The 16,179-nt window shown below is 37.9% G+C and overlaps 1 long non-coding RNA gene across 1 annotated transcript in view; it reads right to left on the bottom strand.

Annotated features, from left to right (window-relative positions):
- Positions 1-15,677: 15,677 nt before the first annotated feature.
- The window catches only part of LOC131903387 (uncharacterized), a 59,761-nt gene continuing 59,259 nt past the window's right edge, over positions 15,678-16,179 (bottom strand). The window contains exon 4 of the long non-coding RNA XR_009377507.1: positions 15,678-16,127. This is a non-coding gene — a long non-coding RNA (uncharacterized LOC131903387). The remainder of the gene's footprint in view (positions 16,128-16,179) is intronic.

Genomic DNA, 16,179 nt, shown 5'->3' with positions numbered 1-16,179 from the left:
GATTGAAAATGTTGCTGGATATAGTAGTCTGGGCTTCCATCTGTGGTCTCTTAGACTTTGTAGGACATCTGTCCAGGCCATTCTAGCTTTTAGCATTTCCACTGAGAAGTTGGTTTTAATTCTACTAGGTCTGCCCTTATATGTTACTTGGTCTTTTCCCCTTGAACCTTTTAATATTCTTCCTTTGTTTTGTGTATTTAGTGTTTTTATTACTATATGTGATGAGAACTTTCTTTACTGGCCCAATCTATTTGGTGTTCTATAAGCTTCTTGTACATTTATAGGAATGCATTTATTTGGTTAGGAAAATTTTCTTCTATGATTTTTTGAAAATATTTTCTGGGCCTTTGAGCTGGGATTCTATTACTTCTCTCTCTGTCTCTCTGTCTCTGTCTCTGTCTCTGTCTCTCTCTGTCTCTCTCTGTCTCTGTCTCTCTCTCTCTCCTTTTAGGTTTGGTCTTTTCATAATGTTCCAGATTTCCAGGATGTTTTGTGCCAGGAATGTTTTTAGAATTAATATTTTCTTTGATGCTTTATCTATTCCCTCTATTGTATCTTTAATGCTTGAGATTCCTTCTTCCGTCTCTTATATTCTGTTGGTGATGATTAATTCTGTAGTTCCTTTTTGATTTGCTAGATTTTTCACTTCCAGAATCTGTTCAACTTTTGTTTTCTTTATTCTTCCTATTTCCATTGTCCTATTCTAACTGTCTTGAACAGTTTTATTAATTTCCTTCAAATTTTTGTTTGTTTTTCTAGCTTTATAAAGTGGATTTATTCATTTCCTCCAATATTTTGTTTGTCTTTTCCTCACTTTCTTTATAGGAGTTATTCATTTCTTTTGTAAGAATCTGAATCAATTTTATAAAGTTGGCCTTTATGTCTTTTTCTTGTTGTAGTCCAGCTGTGTTCCAACATTCATGGCTTGTTGTGGTAGGATAGCTGGTCTTTTGTGATGATATGCTGCCTTTGCTGATGTTGATTGTGCTCTTACACTGGTATGTAGGCATCTGAGTTTGAGGTGATTATAGGTCTAGGCTAACTTCTGAGTTTGTTTTTGTTGGATGGTTGTTTTGTCTCATGGTTTCTGTTTCCTCTCTGGTCTTCTGGCATGTGTAATCTATATGTGGTTGAGCAAGGGCTATCCATCCAAGTTCATGTGTAAGGCATGGCCCCTGGTCAAACAGGGGTCTCTGCCTGAATCTGCATGGTGATGAGAAGAGATGGGTTGATTGGGGATAGTGTGGGAGGACACCTAGGGAGTGAGAGAGGTCTGTAGTTACATGCTCAACCTTGAGTTCTGGCTGCTAGCATGGCCTCTTATTGCATGGGGGGATGGAGGGTGGATGGATGGGAGGATGGTAGGGGGTGCATCTCTGTTGTGCAGAGGAGATAGGGATTTGAGATAAGGTAGGGAAGCCAGGAGAGAGTAGGGGAGTGTTGTCATCTGGCAGCTTCCTTGGTCTTCTGGCAGCTAAAGATCTCTGGTAGAGCAAGGATTCTTCTCCCTAGTTGGGTCTGGGACATAGCAAGGAATAAGGAGTATTGTTGATAGGGTGGGAGTATACCAGAAGAGTGAGAGAGTTGGTGAGGTCCATGAGTGGGCAGCCTACCTGGCCAGAGAGGCATCTGTTCCAGCAAGGGTCCTCCACTTAAGTTTGGTTCTGGGACACAGCGCATAGGATATGTAGGTTGACTAGAAAAAGTGTGTATGGGTGGGGTACCAAGAGAGTAGAGAAGATTTGAGGATTGGTGGCCTGTGTGGCCTCTGGTAGAAGAGGGAGTCTCTGCCTGAGTTGAGGTTTGGAACGCTATGATGTAGATTGAGGACAGAGTTGGGAGGCACTGAGAGAATAGGGGGTGTATGAGCATTTGGTCTGACTGGACTTCTGGCAGCTGGTGTGGTCTCTGGAAGAACATAGAGTCTAATGTCCATTTTTTAATTCCTAAGTTACCTTTAGTCATAATCTATCTCATTTCAGTGTTCTAAATTTAATTTTTCCTAATATATTTAACATCTAATTAACAGAGTTATTATTTGTGTAAAAGATTATGGATAATATAAATAAATAAATAAATATAGTAGGAATTCAAAACAAATGAAAAGAGATGCATATTGGTGAAATTATTAAGGCCACTCCACGTAGTTAAAAGGAGATTTATTTAATGGCGTAACTTACAAATTAAGGGATAGGCAGGTTGCGGGGTCTGGGGAAGGTGTATCACAGTCCAGCGGTGTTCTCTGGAGCTCTGCTTTGTCCACCTCCACCATCCAGGGTTCTGGAACTAAGAGAGTGTCCCCAGGAGCCTCCCTTGGCCCCGCTTTGTAGGCGTGACAGTTGTCGAAGTCTCAATGGGGGTTGGAACTTCCAGAACAAAGCTGGAATGGCTACCCACTACATCTTATCAGGTATTTTTATTTACCTTTTGTGGTTTTGAGGGGTATAGTAGCACTTTTTAGCCAGTAGGTGGCGATGGTATAGCTCTAAAGCAGGGCCTGTTGGTGATCTTGGCTGACTGTAGCTTGCTGGAGTCAAGATGGCAGAGCCGAGCCACAGCTGGCGTGCATGTATTTAGGAAGCTAGGAAGTGTCTCTTTCGCTGGTCTCGGGGCTAAGCTAGGGAGCTGAGATCAGACTAGCTGCTCCCTTTTTTGACAATGGAACCGTGTAGGTGTTTTCTGGTTATATGGAACTTTGTAGGCGGGTTTAGGTACCCGTTAGCCGGGGAGGAGGCTGAGGGCAGGAGCCATCCAGGCCTTTGGAATTTGCCCCACGTTGGGCGCCAGATATTGGTGAGATTATTAAGGCCACTCCACGTAGTTAAAAGGAGATTTATTTAATGTCGTAACTTACAAATTAAGGGATAGGTAGGTCGCGGGGTCTGGGGAAGGTGTGTCACAGTCCAGCGGTGTTCTCTGGAGCTCTACTTTGTCCACCTCCACCATCCAGGGTCCTGGAACCAAGAGAGTGTTTGCTGATCCAGATCTCAGGTCCCCAGGTGCCTCCCTTGGCCCTGCCTTGTAGGCGTGACAGTTGTCGAAGTCTCAATGGGGGTTGGAACTTCCAAAACAAAGCTGGAATGGCTACCCACTACAGATGCATTCTTATAAATCTCAGTGTCATTTATTGAAACATGTACATTTTTCAATGTCATAGTAAAATAATAGTCCCCTTAGCTTGGGCAACCAAGTCACACTCGCAGTTGACAATGCATTTCCCAGCTCTTACAACAGGTTTCCTCTCTAATTCCTTGCCTGAGGTTCTGGCCACTTCTCCCTCATACAAAATTCTGTATCCCTGTATATTGTCTCACGACAGTATAAAATCCTATTGCAGGTGCATGTTGTCTTGGGAGGTGCTAGAATATATAGAGAGTGGAAGTTAATTACACGAGGACTTTGTCTATGCAGCTATTGGGAAATAATCATCAACAATGCTGTGATGAAACATTTTGGTGATGTAAAAGTCTGTGATCCCCTATATTGCCATAAGAAAGTTCTGTAAACTCAGAACTTCACCAAACAATATGGGTAGAACCATTAGTTTGGTCTGTTGTTGGTCTCCCATCTCAGGTGTATAAATATTTGATGTCTCTCCAAGAATAGTTACGGAAAGAGTCATTTCCTAATGTCATTAGTAATGTAGATAAATCTAAGAGTAATATTTAAATACATCTACATGCCGTGGATCTCTGCATCTGGTTCCCTCAGTCATTGGAAGGGGTTTCTAGCACGACAATTAGAGTGTTTAGCTATCCTTTCACCAGAGTAGGGCAGTTCAGGCTTTTTCTCGAACATTGCCAGTAGTCTATTGTGGGGGTATCTTTGTGGATTTCTGTGGACCTCTCTAACACTTTGCTTCTTCCTATTCTCACGTGGTCTTCATTTATCATGGTCTTTTATTCCTTTTTCTCCCTCTCTGTTCTTGATCCAGTTGGAATCTCCTGCTCCCCTAAGCTCTCTTTCCCTCAAACCTTGCCCTTCATTACCCCCACTCACGTCCATGTTGTTCATGTAGATCTCATGCATTTCTCTGTCATTGGGCCATCCCTGTGTCCTTCTTGGGGTTCTGTTTTCTAGGCAGCTTCCCTGGAGTTGTGAGTAGCAGTCTAGTCATCTTTGTTTTACATATAGTATCCTCCTATGAGTGAGTACATACCATGTTTGTCTTTCTGAGTCTGGGTTACCTCACTCAGGATAATTTTTTCTAGATCCATCCATTTGTCTGCAAACCTCATGATGTCATTGTTTTTCTCTGCTGAGTAGTATTCCATTGCGTATATGTACCACATTTTATTTATCCATTCTTCAGTTGAAGGGCATCTAGGTTGTTTCCAGGTTCTGGCTATTACAAATAATGCAGATATGAACATAGCTGAGCAAGTGCCCTTGTGGTATGATTGAACATTCCTTGGGTATATGCCCAAGAGTGGTATAGCTGGATCTTAGGGGAGATTGATTCCCAATTTTCTAAGAAAGTGCCATATTGATTTCCAAAGTGGTTGTACAAGCTTGCATTTCCACCAGCAGTGGAGGACACACACACACACACACACACACACACACACACACACATACACACACACAAGATATAGGTAAAGATCTACAATTAACCTACCTGTTTTCCTGGTTAGTGTGCCCATGTAGCATTCTTAGGGAGAATTCATTTACTTACACTTATTATTTAGTATGCAATAAAGTAATTATTTCATCATTAAGGCATTAACACGTACATGATAGTAAAGAATTTGATGAAGATATAAATATTAAAAACAAGACTATCTGTTATTATAGATGATAGCAAGTCATCAGAATAAATTATATTTACTGATTTTACCCATTTACCAATTGATATCCAATTTGGATGAATTAATAAATCCAGTTAATTATCTCCTTGAAAGAGCAAATTCCTTTCCATAAAATACAACTGGCAAAATATATAAATGAAATAATTTAGGGATATGGATAAAATGAAAGAAGATGAAGAAAGAAAAGCATGCTTGTTTATCATCATCAACAACAACAAATAACCAAGAAAAATTATTGGGACATTTTTACTGGATTTTCTATTTTCTGCCTTCATTCCATTGACCACTGACCAAATGGAAACTCTTTATTTAATTTCATGCTCCAAAATGGGTCAGATTGGCAGGAAATGTATCTATTTCATAGGAATATTTTTGGAAGTAGTGTATCAAGATAATTAGATGACCAAATTAAGATGGAACAATTTTACACAACTAATGATTTTGAACACATGCACTAAATATAATGGTAAATGAAATGATCGTATTTGAATGTCTGAGAAGCTAACATGAAGAAAACAAACATGGAACTGCATGCATTATCCAGGAAAGAGAACAATGACAGTCAAACTCAGTGATGATGACACATAGAAGAGTACAAGTGTTCATAAAACCTGTTGAGGATAAAATAATATCCTACAAATATAAGATAGCAAAAAAGGTGGCTGAGGTCACTGATGTCCCACATCTTCTGCACTGCAGCACTGACTAGACTATTGTATTATACAAATAGACCGGTAAGTGGTCAGTTCATGGGGTAAGCAGAAGGGATGAGGTTTTGTCTGGGAAGGTTGAATTTGCTTTGAGACTATTCTGTCCAACAATAATTCATATCTATCACACATGAAAACAAATTATGCATATCCCTCCCTCCCCAAGAAGTTGAGTTACAGAACTATCCACGTAAATGCAAAATATCACACAAAGTCCTTAATACTCAAAGCTCCAAATTCTAACAAAAATATCTCCATAGGAATAGGTGATATTCTAAGAGTGATCCACCCTGAAGCAGGATTCTTGTCCACCAAGTAAACTTCAGAATTGAAAACAAGGTGTGCACTCTAACATGGAAAAAGGGACAAAACAGGAGACACTGTAATTCTGAAGACAGAAATGAAAATAGAGGACTGTTTGAACCTAAAGAAGTTCCAAACCCATTGGCCCAGAGACCTGAAATAACTCTCTTTGATTGGCACTCTACCCTCTGACATTCACAGGCTATGCCTCTGCTCCATGAATTGTCTATGCCTTCTGTCTCTGTCTTTATGGATGTGCTTTTGAAATAATTGTTCTTGTCTTGAAACTTCGCATACACTCACAGTCAAATCACTACATTTCTTCTCACTGCACAAATCCAGAAAATGGCAGACTTCCTTTTATTTTGCCTCATTTCCGTCATTCTCAATCTAGCCTGACAATTTCTCCAGATATAAAATTTCCCACAATTGTTCCCCAGATATGCTCATCTGTCTGTCTGAGTTCCATTGGGCTGCATTGCATAACTGTGTCTTCATTTTCATGTGCTGGACAACACAACAGTTGATTAACAGTTGTAGTAGAATGGCCACAAAGGTATGAGTAATGCCTTCTTGCTACTGATGGATATGGCATGTCCTCAAAAGGCCCAAGGCTTATTCCGCAGCCTATGATGACCTTTGAGATGAAGTAGGACTCTAACAGAGTGGACATAATGCAAGAGATGTGAATCCTTAGTTAACTTGAGGGGACTTCTAGGACACTGACCCATTCCTTCCTGTCTCTGGAAAGAGGTGGAATTTCTTTCTGTCCTATACTCCTGACATAATGTGCTGTGCTAATACCAGTAAAAAGCCACATAGCCAAGCAATTACTAACTGAAAACTCTGAGAATGTGCTCCAAAATAAAGCATGCTCCTTTTAAGTGGGCTATTTCAGGTGGTTATTTTTCAACAGTGACAGTTAGCTGAAAACTTCTATGCTATGATAACATGGAGGCGGTCATACTGTGTGGCTATCATTATTTTCAGTTGATGGCAACCTTAAGGGAACACAATCTTGCATGATCCATCATGAACAGCTATGCATGTTCATTATATTCTCAAGAAATTTTTCATTTTACATTTAATACTTCTATATTGAAGTACATCCTGTCATAATAGTATATAGTTTATTTGATAGGTTTGTATTTTTCCCAAAATCTATTGAAATATACTCATATTTCTTAGAATTAGGCCATGTGATCATTCAAATTGTTTTAACTTGTTGGTTAGCAGAACAAATTTTTAAAGAAAAACATCACAAAAGACATGAGGTCAGTGTTCTTCACTCTGTGGCATAGACATGTGTACACTTCTATGGTATGGTTTTTAATGACTAATTTTCAACAGTACACAACACATTTAAGGAAGTTATTTTATGAGAGTTTTTTTGTATTTTTATTGAAAATAGATACTTCTCTCAAACAATACATCCAGGCCAGAGTTTCCCCTTCTTCCATTTCTCTCAGGTACTCTCCACCTTCCCTCTCTTCAAGATCTACCCCACCTTCATTTTCTCTTTAGAAAAGAACAGGTCTCCAAAAGAAGACAGCCAAACAGGACAAAACAAGGTACAATAAGACAAGCTGAAAGCCCTCTTATCAAGGCTGGACAAGGCACCCCAATAGAAGGAAAAGTCTATGAGCAGACAAAGAGTCAGAGACACACCTGCTCTCACTGTTAGCAGTCTCACAAAAACACCAAGAGAACAGCCATAACATATATGCAGAGGACCTGGTGCAGGCTCATGGTGGTCATGTTCTTGCTGATTCAGTCTCTATGAGCCCATATGAGCACTGCTTAGTTGATTCTGTCAGCCATGTTCATCTGTTATCCTCCATCCCCGCTGACTCCTATGGTCTTTCCTCCCCTTCATCCATGGGCTTTCTTGATATCCAAGGGGGAGGTCCAGTGGAAACCTCCAATTTAGACTCTCTCTCTGCATAGGGTCTGATTTTGGTTCTCTGCACCCATTCCCACCTGCTGCCAAAAGCAGTCTCTCTGATGATGACTAGACATGGAAGTGATCCATGAGTATAGCAGAATATAATTAGGAATCATTTCACTGATTTTTTTCAGTCATGTTTGGTTCTTATGGTGATATTGTATTTGTACTGAAATGTGATTTTATTTGCATGTTAATAAATAAAGTTGCCTGGGGGTCACAGCTAATACCAAGCCATAGCAGAAGCTGGGCGGTGGTGGTGCACGCCTTTAATCCCAGCTCTTGGAAGGCAGAGCTAGGCGGATCTCTGTGTGTTCAAGGATACAGCCAGCATGGAGACACATGCCTTTAATCTCAATACCAACCATAGAAAACCTGGAGGTCTGTACAGACAGGCTGTGATGAGGAGGTCATGTGGTTGGGTTTACAACCAATGAGAAGGCAGAATAGAAAGTCTATAAAAAAGACAAACACACAGGAAGTAGGTCTCTTGCTGAGGAAGATAGAAGCGGCAGTGAAGGGTAAGGTTTTTAGCTCTTAGCTATCGCTCTGACCTCTTGGGCTTTCATCTCTGCATTGGCTCTGTTTCTTATTTAGTAAGACAGTTACATCTGCAGGTTCTATTCTAGGTCTGTGGACTACCCAGTCTCAGGTTCCTGGTCCTCCAGGTAGTATAGGGCAGGAGCTCACTCATGTCAGAGCATCAAGATAAACCAGGCAATTGTTGGCCACTTCGACAAGTTCTGAACAACCGTTGCCCCAGCACATCTTGCATGCATGACAGGTTGTAGGTTGAAGGTTTTGTGGCTGGGTTGGTGTCCAGGTTTCTCTTTCTGCAGCCTGCAGAGTACCTTCTTATGCCAAAGAGATTACAACATAGGGGTAAAGGCTCCATGCAGGCACCAACTCAACCTCTCTACATTCAATTAACTCTGTGGATGAGAAATTCTTAAATAAATAATTTGACCACTAAGTTTAAATCAACCATACAAAAGTCTACCCTCTCTCAAGCAAATAATCTTTCACTGTTATAACTTTCTACAAAACATAGCATCACTATAAGCTCTTGTCTGCTTATTTCTGAGTCACTGTGTTCAATATGGAGTACCACAGATTAGGATAGTCGTTGGCCCAACTGGGCATGGACAGAGAGATTAATTCATGCCCATCAGGAATGGTCAAAAAGATGGTTTCTCATTTAACTGTATAATTTTGATATTAGAAAATATACTAAACTATGCTTCATAACTAGAGCTATGGTTCCACGTGTCTGTTAGAGATCTTCAGTTACTGACAAGGCAAATTGGTCAAGTGTCCTTGTGGAAATTTAACAGAGTGGGATTGCAGATGCCTGGCCTTGTTGGATCTAAACACTTCAGAAGAATTATAGTGAACTAGAAGTCATCATGCAGGTGTCTAGCCTTGTTATATCTTAGTCCTCCAAGAGATCAATAGCACCTAATTTACTCTAATTTTCCTCCACAGGCACCTCCCCACTCTGATTCAAAAAACAATTAACACTTTGTATTTATTTCCACACCAATTTTTAATAAAAGATTTTAGGCTCAGTAGACCAACTATGTTTAGGTCCTGAGATTCAGGTGATTAAGAGAAAAAAGCTGTTAAGTTATTAACCATGTCTGGATACTATCAGTCACATAAAATATTACATATATTCTTTGCCTTTTCCTTAAATCTCTCATTGGTTCAGTGTCTTCCCTTGTACCTTTGTAGCTATCCCTTTAAGAGATAGTCAGAACTTTTTATAACCTGCAGCTGTTGTCAGTGACTAATTAAGCTGACCAAGTATTTGCTACATGTGACTTTTATTGTATCTTCAAAGAACGCCCATGTTCCTGAGATATGACTTTGTAATCTTTTTTATTATTATTAACAAGTTGCTAATGAATACACACACACACACACACACACACACACACACACACACACACACACACACGCACGCACTTGAGATTTTGTAATGGCAAAGAGATAGAGGAATAAGAATGTAGAAGAATTAAGAATGTAGAAGAAATAAGGGGCAAAAGAATAAAGAGCACATACAATGAATAGTATTGGCCTATGTGTATGAAATTATTACAGAAATCTTTCACATTTCCCTCACTATGGAATCATTTCTCTTATGTAACCCTGGATAGGGGTTAAGGGAAGACACCCCAATCCCTACAATTTTTTCTAGTTCCATTCCTTTGCCTACACATTTCATGATGACCATGTTTTAACAGCAAAGTAATATTCCATTGTATAAATGAACCACATTTTCTTTATCCATTCTTCCATTGAGGGACATCTATGTTGTTTCAGGGTATTATGAATAAAGCCACTATGAATATACTTGAGCAAGTATCCTTGTGGTAGGATTGAACATCCTTTGGGAATATGCCCAAGAGTGGTATAGCTGGGTTTTGTGCTAGATTGATTCCCAATTTTCTGTGGAACTGTCATATGGAATTCCATAGTGGCTGTTGAAGTTTTGTCTCCCACCAGCAATGGCAGAATATTTGCCTCGCTCCATATCCTTGACAGCATGAGCTGTCACTTGTGTTTTTGATCTTAGCCATTCTGACAGATGTAAGATGGAATATGAAAGTAGTTTTGACTTGCATTTCACTAATGCCTAAGAATGTTGAACAATTCTTTAAATATATCTTGGCCGTTTGAGATTCTTTTGATAATTCTCTGTTTAGATCTCTACTCCATTTTTAAATTGGATTATTTGGTTTGTTGATGTCTAGTTTCTTCAATTCTTTATACATTTTCCGAAATTATCCCTCTATTGGATGTAGAGTTGGTAAAAGAAAAAATTTCCCATTCTGTGGACTGTTGTTTTGTCCAGTTGAAGGTGTTTTTTGCCTTACAGAAACTTTTTAGTTTCATGAGGTCCAACTTATTAAATGTTGATCTTGGGCCTGCACGATCGGTTTCCTATTCAGGAAGTTGTGTCCTGTGCCAGTGCATTCAAGGATATTCCTCTCTTTATCTACTGTTCAGTGAATCTGGTTTTACCCTGAGGTTTTTGATCTGCTTCCACTTGAGTTTTGTGCAGAGTGATAAATATGGATGTATTTGCATTCTTTTACCTGCAGACATCCAGTTAGACAAGCATCAATTGTTGAATATGCTTTCTTTTTTTCCATTATGTCTTTCTGACTTTTTTAAACAAAAACTCAGATGTCTGTAAGTGTGTTGACTTGTATCTGGGATTTGGATTTGATTCCATTAATTAATGTGACTGTTTTTATGCCAATACCATGTTGTTATTATTACTATAGCTCTGTAGTATAGCTATAAGTTAGGGATAGTGATACCTCTGGAAATTCTTTTATTGTTCAGAATTGTTTTAGCTATTATAGGTTTTGTTTTTATTTTTTTTCTCCTCTAATGTCGAGTACTGTAATTTGAAGGTTTGTAAAGAACTGTGTTGGAATTTTGATGGGGATTGCATTGAATCTGTAGATTGCTTTAGGTAGGATGGCCATTTTTCCTATGTTGATCCTCTGAATCCATGAACACAAATGTTTCTATCTTCTGATGTCTTCTCCAATTTCTTTCTTCAAAGATTTGAAGTTCTTATCATACAGGGCTTTCACTCACTTGGTTATTTGTGGCTATTGTGAAGGATGTTCTTCCCTTTATTTCTTAGTTTATTTGTCATTTGTATATTGGAGAGCTAATGACTTTTTTAAAGTTAATATTGTATTCAACCACTACACTGAAGTTGTTTAACATCTGTAGGAGTTTCCTGGTAGAATTTGTGGGGTCTCTTGTATACTATTTTAACATCTGCAAATTGCAATACTTTGATTTCTTCCTTTCCAAGATCTGTCCAACTTGATTTCCTTTAGTTGTCTTATTGCTGTAGCTATAACTTATTGAAGTACTATATTGTATAGATATGGAAAGTGTAGCCAGCCATGATTTTTTCCTGATTTTATAATGATTTCTTTGAACTTCTCTCTATTTAATTTGATTTTGGCTATGGGCTTGTCATAAATTGTCTTTATTGTGTTTAGAAATATTCCTTGTATCCCTGATTTCTCCAAGACTTTTATCATGAAAGGGTGTTGGGTTTTGTCAAAGGCTTTTCCAGTATCTAGTGAAATAGACATGTGGGTTATTTCTTCAATTTGTTTATATGGTGGATCACAGACTGATTTTTGTGTGGTGAACCATCCCTGAATCTCTAGAATGAAGTCCATTTGATCCTGGTGGACGATCTTTTTGATGTATTCTTGGATTCATTTTGTGAGTATTTTATTGAGTATTTTTGTATCAATGTTCATAATGGAAATTGGCCTGTAATTCTCTTTCCTTATTGAATCTTTGTGTGATTTTGGTATCAGGGTGACTGTGGCTTCATAAAATGAACTGGACAAAGTCCCTTTTATTTCTATTTTATGGAATAATTTGAGGAGCATTGGCATTAGCTCTTCTTTGAAAGATTGGTGGAATTCTACAATAAAAGTGTCTCACCCTGAGCCTTTTTTGATTGGGAGATTTTAATGTCTGCTTCTATTTTCTTAGGGCTTATAGATCCATTTAAATTGTTTATCTTTCCTTAATTTAATTTTGGTGAGTGGTATCTATAGATAAAATTTTCCATTTTTTTTAGATTTTTAAATTTTGTGTAGTACAAGTTTTTAAAATATGACCTAATTATTATTTGGACTTTCCTTGGTTTCTGCGGTATGTACCTATTTTAATTTCTGATTTTTATAATTTGGACATTCTTCTCTGATTTTAGTAAGTTTGGATAAGGATTTGTCTATGTTGTTGATTTTCTCAAAGAAGCAACTCTTTGTTTCCTTGGTCCTTTATATTGTTTATCATTTTTATTTTCTTGATTTTTACCTTCTGTTTATTGATATCCCATCTCTACTCCCCTTGGATGTGATGGCTTCTTTTTGTTCCAAAGCTTTCAGGTGTGCCCTTAAGTTTCCAGTATGAACTTTCTTCATTTTTTTTTAATATAGGCACTTAGTGGTATGAACTTTCCTCAGCACCAATTTCATTGTTTCCCATAATTTGGGTTATGTTGTACATTCATTTTTCTGAATTTTAGAAAGTCCTTATTTTCCTTACCCATTTCTGTCTTAGCCCAGTTTTCATTCAGTACAGACATTTTCAGTTTCCATAAGTTTGTAGGATTTTGGTTGTTTCTCTTGTTTTTGAAATCTATCTTCAATCCTTGATGGTCTTATAGGATGCCAGAGGTTATTTCAGTTTCCTTGTATCTCTTAAGACTTGTGATCAAGTATGTAGCCAGTTTTGGAGAAAGTTCCATGGTGTACAGAGAAGAATATAAATTCTTTTGTGTTGGGTAAAGTGTTCTGTAAATATTTGTTAGGTCCATTTGATTAATAAGTCGGTTAGCTCCAGACTATTTCTCTGTTTAGTTTTTGTCTGGATGACCTGTCCATTGGTGAAAAAGGGGTATTGAAGAGTTCCACTATCAGTGTGCCAGGGTCAATATGTGATTTAAACTTTAGTAATGTCTCTTTCACAAATGTGTGTGACCTTGTGTTTAAGACATAGAGGTTAAGAATCGAAATTTCATCTTGATTGGTTTTTCCAACTCTTTACTCCAAGGTAATTCCTATCTTTGATGTTGTCTATCTTTGATATTGAGGTATGTTTCTTGGATGCAGCAGAAGGATGGATCCTGTTTATGCATCCATTCTGTTAATCTGTGTCTTTTTATTAGTTTATTAAGCCCATTGATAGTGAGAGTTGTCAGTGACTAATGATTATTAGTACTGGCTTTCTTTGTCTTTTTTTTATTGACGATGGTGATGTTGGTGCTGGTGATGGTGGTATGTGTTTATTTCCCTTCTTTTGTTTTTTTCTCCTTCTTTTGGTTTTGATGGAGTGAGATTGTTTATTTCCTGTGTTTTCACGGTTGTATTTAACCTCCTTGAATTAGAGTTTTTCTTCTACCACCTTCTATAGGTCTAGATTTGTGGATAGAAATTGTTATATTTTACTTATTAGATTTATATTTGACATATCATGGGATATCTTGTTTTCTCCATGTGTGGTAACTAACAATTTTGCTTGGTATAGTAGTCTGGGCTGGCATCTATCTGTGGTTTCATAGCATCTGTAGGACATCTGTCCAGGCCCTTCTGGCTTTTTGAATCTCCACTGGGATGTCTGATGTAATTCTACTAGATCTGCTTTTATATGTTACTCGACCATTTTCCCTTGAAGCTTTTATTATTTTTTGTTCTGTTTGTTTAGGGTATGTAGCAAGAAGACTTTTTTTCTGGTCCAATCTATTTGGTGTTCTGTAAGCTTCTTGTATCTTTATAAGCATGCCTTTCTTTAGGTGAGGAAAATTTTCTTCCATGATTTTGTTGAAAATATTTTCTGAGCCTTAGAGCTGGTATTCTTCTCCTTCTTCTATTTCTGTTACTCTTAGGTTCCTATATTATGTGATTGGATTACACTTGATGGTCCATAGCAGTATACTCATTTTAAAAATCATTAACCTTAATCACATTTGTAGAATCTCCTTTGCCCTTTACCACAATTATTCGTGGGCACTGGGGATATGCATGCATAGTTTTTATAGTCAGTTTGCTATGATGACTACAAACACAGGTTTTTTGGGGTAGTAGCTATGGTTTCAACCTGAGGAGGTAGTTTTCAAAGCACTGCTTCATCTAGCATTGATTCTTGTATATCTGGTCTTCTCTCCTTACCAGAAACATTTAAGAACACATGCTTTACACATTGAAACATGAAAATTCCTATATTCAGATCCATTTCTTAGCTTTTATTCAATTCTGTAAGGTATGTGATTAAACATAATTAATAACCCTTTAAACAGTCCTCTGCCTAAGAGCTGTAATTGGGAAACTTATATTTAGAAACATGTATATTTTCAGTAGTGTGACTGCCATTCATTCTTGCATTTCTGCTGATCTTAAGAGCTAAGAAATTACTGCTATGATTATGGGCCAGGGTTCAAAGTTGAGTGGGAATCTTAGACATTGTCTTAAGCTGATTTACTTATCCTCTGATTGTGACCTTACTTTTGCTCATTCTTTTGTTAGCTATCTGAAAATGTTATACAATGTGTTTTAATCATATCCATGCACTCCCAGCTCATTCCAAACACACTTCTTTCCTAACCCATCTAACGCTGTGATCTCTCTCTTTAAAAATCCATCATGTCCATTTTGTGCTTCTCATATACTCTTGTATGTAAGACCTTTCATGGGAGGATGGTTGATCTACCAGGGGCCTCAAGTTGAAAGAAAACATGCTCTCCCTCTCTCACTAGCTGTTAATTGTCAATAGCTCCTCAGCTGGGCATGGGATCTCATTCCCACTTCCCCCTCCATGCAAGGATTATGTCTAGCTTGAGCTCTCTGTCTTGAACATGCTGTCACACTGCTGTGAGGTTACAGGTGCAACTTCTCTGCTATGTGATTTTAATCTGAAATTATCCCTGTCTCATCGTAGAAAGGAAGGCAACTCTTAGAATTTTTACTTTATCTTTTTGTTCCTACATTCAGACCTTTGACCACAATTTTATCTAAGCTTTATCATGCATTACAGAGGAATAAGCATAGAATAATAATTATAGGCAAAAAAATGAAAGTCATAATTATATCACCTTTTATCCCATTGTGCATTATTTTAGAAATTATATTGAAATAACTTTGCAGGAGACAAATCCCTAACATTTATATTGTTACTGCACACACTAACAAATACTTATTGACATTGGTAATAATTATGCCAGCAAAGAAAGTGATAACCTCTAAAATGTCAAACTGTTTAAACTTTTCAAATTAAAAAGAAAAATACAATTTGTGAGGTTCTGTCAAGAATATTTAACAAGCAAGGGCTCTGCTAGAATATGCTGACAGTTGGCTGAGAAGCTTTAAGCTGGAGCAGGATCAAGGTCACTCAGAATCCTGTACCAATTGTCTATATTAAGTCATATAATGGTCTCCTTCGTGTCATGTTCTCAGTAAGAATGGGAGGAGATGCTGGATAAGATACAGGATGTAGAGCTGGAAGATTTTAAATTATGGTTGCTATTAATAAGCAGTGGCAGGTTAGGAAGACAGATCACTAAACTAGAATGATGTACATTTGAGACATTTTTCAGTGGACTTTCAAAACTGCTTTATCTTCAAGTACCAAGAATCCTTGTCTGTTACGCAAGTGTCTCTTTGCTGCATTGTACCTTGTCTCATTTAGTTTGTTCTTTCTCATCATTTGGGAAGAATTTGATACATTGCATAAGTCAGTAAGTCAGTGCAGCTGAACCAGATTCAACACAACCTGCCACTCTGGAATCCATCTCCATGGGAAATAATGAAGCTGGAATAAAAAAAAAGAAACAAAACATATTTGTTGCCAGTCAACTGTCAGC

Source organism: Peromyscus eremicus, chromosome 2 (assembly GCF_949786415.1).
Source record: "Peromyscus eremicus chromosome 2, PerEre_H2_v1, whole genome shotgun sequence".
Taxonomy (NCBI): domain Eukaryota; kingdom Metazoa; phylum Chordata; class Mammalia; order Rodentia; family Cricetidae; genus Peromyscus; species Peromyscus eremicus.
The sequence above is the reverse complement of the archived record's forward strand: the minus strand, read 5'-3'. Positions and strand labels throughout refer to the sequence as shown.